Raw genomic sequence first — 9,316 nt, 5'->3', positions numbered from 1 at the left:
GTCTGTTATTTTAAGAGCAAGATTGTGATTTTACCATTAACAACTCTTGGCCAAGATACAGAGATTTATTTTGTCCACTTGTGATCTGCCATTAGCACACATATTCTTCAACATCTTGTTGTCACTGCTAAGCATAATGTAACTCTTTCTTTCTCTTTTTTATTGTCAGTTCATTACTCTATTTGGCTTCTATAAATCTAAAGTAAAACAGTGCAGACTGTAGGCGTCTATCAAGGATCATAACCAAACAGTGCAATGATAAGATTCCCCAGTCTTTTGCTTATCTTTTATTTACAAACATCTGCTGAAAACATTACTCTTTAATGGTCACAGTGTAGTTTTTGCATATTGCCACTGCTACTGCTTCTCAAGAAGCCACCAAACGTTGTTCGAAATGTAAAATATGTTTGGAAATTTTTTGAGAGAAAAATTGAATATCTGCAGAAAACAGGATGCACCATGATTTTTTAAGGACCATATCAATGCCAGCAAGTGTTCTGAAGTAGACCCAAAAGCACAAAACAAAACCATAAAAGTTGACATTTTCTATAAACTTAAACCTGTGACCACCAGACACACTCTGGCCACTTTCTTCCCTCTGGAGAGCAACACTCAAATAATAGGGTATCCAGAGAGTTATGAAAGCTTACTTTTTATAGACCTTCAGTCAAGAAAACAGCCTTGCCTGGCAGGCGTGGCTCAGTGGTTGAGCATCGATCTGTGAGCCAAGAGGTCATGGTTAGATTCCTGGTCAGGGCACATGCCCAAGTTGTGGGCTTGATCCCCAGTGATAGGGCATCCAGGAGGCAGCCAATCAATGATTCTCTCTCATCATTGATGTTTCTATCTCTTTTTCTCTCTCTCTTCCTCTCTGAAATTAATACAAATATATTTTTTAAAAAAGAAAAGAAAACAGCCTCGCTTTGGGTTCAGGTTCATTTATGTGCAGTTCTCTAAATGGAAAGAATGTTCTAAGCCAGCCGTGGGCAAACTACGGCCCGCGGGCCGGATCCGGCCCGTTTGAAATGAAAAAACCAAAAAAAAAAAAAAAGACCGTACCCTTTTATGTAATGATGTTTATTTGAATTTATATTAGTTCACACAAGCACTCCATCCATGCTTTTGTTCCGGCCCTCCGGTCCAGTTTAAGAACCCATTGTGGCCCTCGAGTGAAAAAGTTTGCCCACCCCTGTATCTAAGCCAATCATAAAGGCCTAATTTCTCCCTAGAATCTTCCATAAATTAGATGCTCAATCCTAGAAGACAGTTCTACTGATATCTGAGAGGCTCTCAGGCAGCCTGAACTCCACCTTCCTGTTACTCCCTGCTATTTTTATTAATCTGAAGAACTTCATGCTTTTCCAAATTCTCAAATACTAAGCACTTCCAAGCAATACTGAATTCTAGTTACAAGCCAGTGAAACTTTCTTGAACTGCAGATATGAAAACTAGGCAAGATTCCCACAAAAGCTAGGTGACTCATCCCCCGTATGTAACACCCAGTGCACACAATTCAAATTTGTGTCTTAGTAAAATGACAAATTATGGCAGGTTTTAGACAATGCTGTTGAAGCAGCCGGTGCCAAAGTTCTGCCACGCAACCTGTCCCACCTCCAGGGCTTTGAGCACCTCACTGCTCTCTGTCACATCAGTGAGGTGATAGAGAAGAAGGTCGCTAATGCTCTGGCAGAAAGCAATGATTAAATACAGAATATTGTGACTATTGCGTTTTATTTCATGTTATGTCAAGAAATTGAGTCACTGATTTAGCTGTTTCTTTGAGTCAGCCTCCGCTGACCTTTCCACAGCTCATTCGTGCACTAGCAGAGAGGAGGAATAAAGATTCATTTCAGATTCAGATCAGCCTGGTTGGGAAGATGCTTTTCCAAAGGAGCACAAATGCTCACGCTCTGCATGATGCTTCCTTTCTCATTAAGCCTGGCATTTCAGTGCTTTGTTGCAAAGGAAAGCCCAGGCTTGCACTGGACTGCAGGTACAGAATGTTGCTAAATACACAGAATACACTACAAAGAAAGAAAGTAAAACAAAGAAAATTAAAGAGTCCTTGATGTATACTGTGTAGTTAAGGTCACTTTAATAAAGTTACCAAGCAGCAGTTGAGCCAGCTTTCAGACTGCCATGGACGTTGCTAGAATTCTGGCCACAAGGCCAGCCTAAGTAATGGGTAAATCAGGAGGACTTCAACCAGAAAGCCAAACACATTGACTTTATCTACTCTTTATTCCAAAGTGGTCTAGATTTGCCCGACCGGCATGGCTCAGTGGTTGAGCATCTACCTATGAACCAGGAGGTCACAGCTCAATTCCCTGTTGGAGCATATGCCCCAGTTGCGGGTGGATCCCCAGTGTGGGGCCTGCGAAAGGCAGCCGATCAATGACTCTCTCTCATCATTGATGTTTCTATCTCTCTCCCTCTTCCTTCCTCTCTAGAATCAATAAAAACGTATATTTAAAAAATGGCCTGCGTTCTCTATAGCCATAGGTTTTGTCTAGATTCCTTGACATGTATTTTGACTCCCATTTCAGAGAAACTCAGCATCTGCTTCAATTTTATGAGTGGACACAAAACCAGAGAGTACTGGCAGCCACTGGAAAACCAGAGCCGTGGTCTGTGAGGGGAGAGGCAGCTGTTGGATCCAGCTAAACTATCATCCTGACCGAAGGCTTGGATTTTCCCTGTGAATTGAGAGGGGGCGAGCATATGCATATATTATTGTATCCTTCTCACAGTTACATCTCTTTGTTTCATTAATAGAGGTCTGAAAGGCAAGTGTAGTTTTCATAAAGATCACAGTTGTTACCCTGCTTCAGAAAGGAGAATTTTACTCTGGAAAAGTGCTTTGAGATAACTTGTGGAAACTATAATCATATAGTTGCCGTTCAGATATTGACATATACTCAAATGCTACAAAAGTTTGTTTCCTTTATAACTTGTAAAAGACAGCATGTTGCCCTGTAAAATAGTCCTTTATTTGTATTCTAACATACTTAGAAACATATTTCTATTTTACCTATTATCTTTACAAATAATAGGCATGAAGTAAGTTGTAAGGGAGGGCCAGAAAAAAAACCCTGTTCTGGATATAGGTAACATATCCAACTATATGCTGTAAATAGCTATACAAAATTAATTTTAGGCAGAGAGATATGCAAAGATGATCTGCTATATCAAAAGATAGAACAGTCATTTGAACTAAATGGATTTAATCTCATCATTTTCTAATTTATATTTGTAAGTTTTTCATCTTTACTTTCTTAGGTGTAAGTACACCTCAAATTTAGGAATCAAATATACTCTAACAAACATAAGACTTAACAAATATAAGACTTTCCTATTCATTTTCAAACATAACTTCTCCCTAAAATACCAATATGCAAAATAAACAAATTTCAAATGTGTAGAATATCTGCATTATCCAATTCCCATTGTCTTTAGTAAGAAAATATTTGAAAATTATATCCTAAAATAAGGAAGTGACAGGTGGTTTAATGAGTTAATGTTAGTTCATGAATTTTAAGTGTGGTGTATTGGTTATCTATTGCTGCACAGCGAACATCTATTATCTCCCAGTTCCTGGGAATCAGCATGTACAGCTTAGCTTGGTGCCTCTGGCTCGGGGTCTGTTGCCTGGGGCCATGTTCTCATCACAAAACTGGGGAAGGATGCTCTTTGAATGTGCACTGAGTAGATGTTGGCAGGCCACAAAACACCTGCAACCAAGCTCGCTCATTTGTCCATCCACATAGGTCTGCCTCACAACATAGCAACTTGTTTCTGCCTAAATTAAAAGACTCAAGAAAAAAACGAGAGAACATCCGAAGGAAGCCATCGATAGTCTTTTTTCACCTAACCTGAAAGTAACATTCCATATTGTTTACCATATTCTATAGCAAGTCAGTAAGTTCAGCTCAAATTCAAGGAATAGAATTTTTTTGAACATATTTTTATTGATTTCAGAGAAGAAGGGAGAGGGAGAGAGAGATGAAAATATCAATGATGAGAGAGAATCATTAAACGTCTGCCTCCTGTATACCCCCCACTGGGGACCAAGCCCGAAACCTGGGCATGTGCCCCTGACCAGAATCGAACCCAGGATCCTTCAGTCAGCAGGCCAACGCTCTATCCACTGAGCCAAACTGGCTAGGGCAAAAAAGAATTTATTGAGTGTGAACTGGATGTACTGAAAGTGAAAGTGAAGGCCCTTTCACATACTGTGCTGACACTCTAGAAATATATCCTGTAGGTGGCAGTTCTGCTTAATCAGCAGTCAGATTTTTCCTATTTGTGATGATTGATTCAAATATTCCATATTAATATGACATCTGGCTAATTCAGTTATTTGCACCCGATGGACTAAATGCTCCAATAAGCATATTTAAATATAATTTATTCTTTCATATAGAGTAAGCTATATCTTCTAAAGTAGGCCATTTTTGACATTGCAAGAAACCAATTTTAACTTTTTACACTACTTAGTGTCACTTTCAAATGTAATTTCTAATTACCAAATAATTGTTGAATGCCATTAGATTGTTTGGAAATGAGATTATGAAATCTTCTGGTAAAGTATTAGTAAACTCAAGTTTGAATCATAAATCAAATCTGATAAAAAAATTACTTCAGTTTGGCAAAAATATTTTTTAGCAAAAAGGGGTTAAATTGTAGGTAGAAACAGACAAAAATGTAAAAGATTCAGAAAACTTGATTTATTCCGGCTCTGTCATTGCCTCAGTTTTCTTAAGTGAAAAAAAGGAAAAAACAAGTATCAATCAGAAATTGCTATAACATGCATACCTGCCACTCAAATAGCTGTCATTCAATTCATTATTTCTCAGAGTAAAAAATGTTATTCAAGTCTTGCTCCAAATCACTTTCTTTACATGAGCATCACCAAGGATTAAATTTAAATTCCAATATTGAGTCACCACTTCTGGCTCTTCAGAGTCTTCAGGATCTTTTTTTTATACATTCTGCATCACACTGTTACATTTGGGGCTCTCTTTCTTGAGACAGAAGTAATGGTACATCTGTATCACATTGGATCTCTATTGCTTATTATTTTTTGAATAAGAATGGGTCATTTCAATCTTGTGATCCACTGGCGTTTCAGAGGGTGTCTTTGTTGGAGGACTAAATTCTTTTAGAGCATCTGTCTTTCTAATGTGGCCTGTGGTGGCTGTAAATTGAAACTCTTGGATGTGACAAAAGACAAAAGATAATGATTATGCATATCTTCAAAAACTGCACCTCATAGCACAATAGCGTGCTCAAGGCTTTCAGAATACCCTCTGTCCAAATGATCACCACTTTCAAGAATGCCGTTTTGAAATATTTTTAGTAATCACATAAGGTCCATGTTGAGAATGCTATGAATTAGATCATTTAAAATATATAGAGGTAACTTTATTTTCCTAACTGCTTACATAATATAAGGAGGTGTTAGTCCCAAGTTAGAGGTTATTCGTAAAAGCAAGTTCACATAAAAATTGTTCCCAGAATATGTATGTATGTAATATATATGGACATTCAGGCTCACACATGCAGCAAAGAATAATGAAACAGCTTGTCTTCTAAAATAACGTTGAAATATACTTTTAGCATAGCATAAAGAGCAGTTGTATGAATGTCTATGTGCTAAACTGCTAAGATTTACAAATTAAACAATTTAAAAAGGAAATAAATGCTAAGGAGTTATGCTTCAGAATTCAAGTTCATTCCTTAGTCACACCCAAAAAAATATGATCACCAAAGTAACATAAATATCTATTTTTCTTCCTACCAGAAAATAGCTCTTTTAACCATATTTGAATTCATCAGCTTTACATTTAAAACAATATGGCTGTTCATTTCTCTGGGTATGCTTCCTTAAGGTGAAAACAAAGTCTTACCCAAGGCCTTTAATAAACACAGAAGATATTAGCTTGTCCCGGCAACAAAAAAGTCTGTGCTTTGAGAAAGAATATCATATTTAAAAGATGCTTATGTGATTTAACAGTAATTTATAAGCTATCCCAAAATAACAACTCTTATATATTGGAAACATATATTACCCAAAGATAAGAACACCACAGTGAATTTTTTGTTCAACTACCTACTCCCTATATTGTCTTCACTTTGCCCTTTTTGTGTTTCTTGCCCTAACAATTCAACTCAGCCATTATTTCCCCTTGACATAAAATAGCATGTAGTGATTTTACCTGGGAAAGACTAGTATTTTCAATAGTATTCCCCTCCGTTGCTAATTTTCTTCTGTTTGTTGCCATTACTAAACTCTGAGAAATGTCTGAATTTGAAAAGCTCTCAGTATATTCAGTATATTCTGCTGTAATATTTTTATGATGTGTCCATGTTTCCATTATTATTATCTGGTCCTGAGCAGTCTCCACAGAATTCCCGTGACATAAATTAGAGCTTAATGGTAAATAAAGACTTCTAACTGTATTAGTCTGCTAGGGCTGCCATAACAAAATACCACAGACTAACTGGCAGAAGTTCATTTTCTTATAGTGCTGGATCTAGAAGTCTATCTAAGATCAAGGTGCCAGCCAGGGTGGTTTCTGGTGAGAACTCTCTCCTTAGGTTACAGATAGTCATCGCCTCTGTGTTCCTCCACGGCCTTTCCTCTGTGCAGCAAACTCCTGATGTCTCTTCCTCTTCTTATAAGGTTAACAACCCTATCAGATTAGGGGCCCATCATAATTATCTCTTTTAACTTAATTATATTCTGAAAGGCCTATCTCCAAATGCTGTTACATTGAGTATTAGGACTTCAGCATATGGATTTGAGGTGGGGGAGGGAATACAGTTCAGTCCATCACACTAACCAACATGCTGGGATCTTAAAGGGTCTTTAGTAGCCTACAGAAAACAGAATTAATTCCATTTAGGCCTATGGCATTCTGTTTGTAAACCACCTCTGAATTTATGTCTTGGTATATAGACCAAGTATATATAGATTTATGCTTTTGCATTATTGGAGCCACCAATAAAACTTCTAGAGCAGTGGTTCTCAACGTGTGGGCCGCAACCCCTTTGGGGGTCAAATGACCCTTTCACAGGGGTTGCCTAAGACCATCAGAAAACACATTTATAATTACATATTGTTTTTCTGACTAATCACTATGCTTTAGTTATTTTCAACAATGAAAATACATCCTGCATATCAGATATTTACATTACGATCCATAACAGTAGCAAAATTACAGTTACGAAGTAGCAACAAAAATAATTTTATGGTTGGGGGTCACCACAACATGAGGAACTGTATTAAAGGGTCGCAGCATTAGGAAGGTTGAGAACCACTGTTTTAGAGGAAACTCTCCTAATCTTTTCTTTACCCGTCAGGTAATAAAGCATAACATTTACCAATCACTCACGGCACGCCAGGCACTGTCCTATAGGGTGCCACTCCCCATCACCTAAATCTCCATCCATGCGTGTAATATTGGAAGCCATCTGAATGAATCAACCAATTATTCGTTCATCGATCCACTTATTTATTAACTATCTATTGTTGAATATGCTAGTCAATGTAAAAAATTCACTAGAGATTCAGAGATGAAGAAGACCAGGTCCCTGTCCTTGAATAGCTCATAGTTGAGAACTGGATGTGCACTTTTTAAATTTGGCCATTCAAACCTAAGGTTAAAGTACATAATCACTATCTCAGTTTCAATATCATAAAAAGATGGGTCAACATTAAAATCCTGCCAGGTCAGGACTGCAATCTTACAGTGCCTTTGTGCAAACTTTAAAATGGCCAGTGCTCTGGGACCAGATGGCACAGGAACAGTGCTGTTGTATAATCAGTACGCTTTTCTTCAATGAACACAGACAACGCAGGAAGCACAGGCAGGATGTGGGTATTTACAGACCCCTTAGTTGTACTCACTTGTCCAAAGAACACACGTATAGTAATCCTCTTCCATGGGGTAGAACTCTGAATGTGTTGGTTGGTTTGTATCATGGGCCACCAGCAATCATCCTAACTTAATGCCAACCCTATAACCCAAATAGTTAATTTAACACCAGGAGATTCTAAAGTCAATCCAGAGATGAGGGAGAACCTCAAAGTCAAAAAAATGTGAATAACTATGAAATCCACAACAATGAAATTCCAGCAATCTTTGAGACTGATTTTGTCACAGGGAACTGTTTTATCCGCTAGAGAAAGCAAGAAAGGTACAGCACCTTTATAACATGCTTATTCCAGCCATCTATTTTCTGGATTCAATGACAAATGAACTATGAATAGGGATCTAAGCTAAATGCCATGTACCTTGTTAGTAGTTATTAAATGCAAAGCAATAAAATCCTACTTTATGGCAGAGGGGAAAAGAGGGAAAGTAAGATTTTAAAAAATTGGGTGGGTGAAATGACTAATTTCTACAGTTTTAGAAACAATTACTGGGTGAAGAAAGAAAGTCTCAAAAGTGCCCTGCATGCACTAGCCTAAAATATCTCTCTATTTCGTTTATTTTAGTCAGCATTTTTCCTGTAGGTATGCATCAGTGCAAGTCATCAATTCAGTGAGTGAGAAGTTTGATAACACAATTTTTCTATATCACGAAGATAAATACACAACTTAGCTTTAGGCTTATAATTTAAATGCACCACAAAACTCTGATTTATTAAAATTCACTGCAGATTTTTAGACAAAAATTTATTCATGAGCAAAGGCAACAAGAAATTGTTGCGAAGGTTATTGAACTAAAATTTGTATTACCTTTGCCCCAGAAAAAAAAGTAAAACCTGTATTTTCTTAACTATATTATGTCATAATAAGGTGGACCAATTAATAATAAGATTGATAGGAAATATTGCTGTTAGTATATGCTGATAAAACATTCGTAATGATTTTTAAATGTGGTTTAATATCAAAACCACTGCAATACCTGTAACCATACAACAGATTCTAGGGCTGTTATTTAAAATCTACATTCTAGATGATCACAAATTGTCATTCCCGACACAGAGACTGGAAACCAAGATGGCAGCATAGGTTAACTCCGGAGTTTGCTGCCTCGAACAACCACTTCAAAAATACAACTAAAAGACGGAACGGACATCATCCAGAATCACAGGAAGGCTGGCTGAGTGGAAGTTCTACAAGTAGGAGGAAAGAGAATAGCATACCGACTCAGAGGAGGCACAGTGCTGAAGTGAAATACTAAGGTGTGGAGGGCGTGCGGAGCGGGCTGGCGGCTAAGGGCGAGGTTGTTGTTTTCAATGGGGAGGGAGTTTCAGACTCTGAGCTCCAGATCCGGGCAAGGCTCTAGGGACCCAGACTCAAAGG

Source organism: Myotis davidii, unplaced genomic scaffold (assembly GCF_000327345.1).
Source record: "Myotis davidii unplaced genomic scaffold, ASM32734v1 scaffold159, whole genome shotgun sequence".
NCBI classification, from domain to species: domain Eukaryota; kingdom Metazoa; phylum Chordata; class Mammalia; order Chiroptera; family Vespertilionidae; genus Myotis; species Myotis davidii.
The sequence above is the reverse complement of the archived record's forward strand: the minus strand, read 5'-3'. Positions refer to the sequence as shown.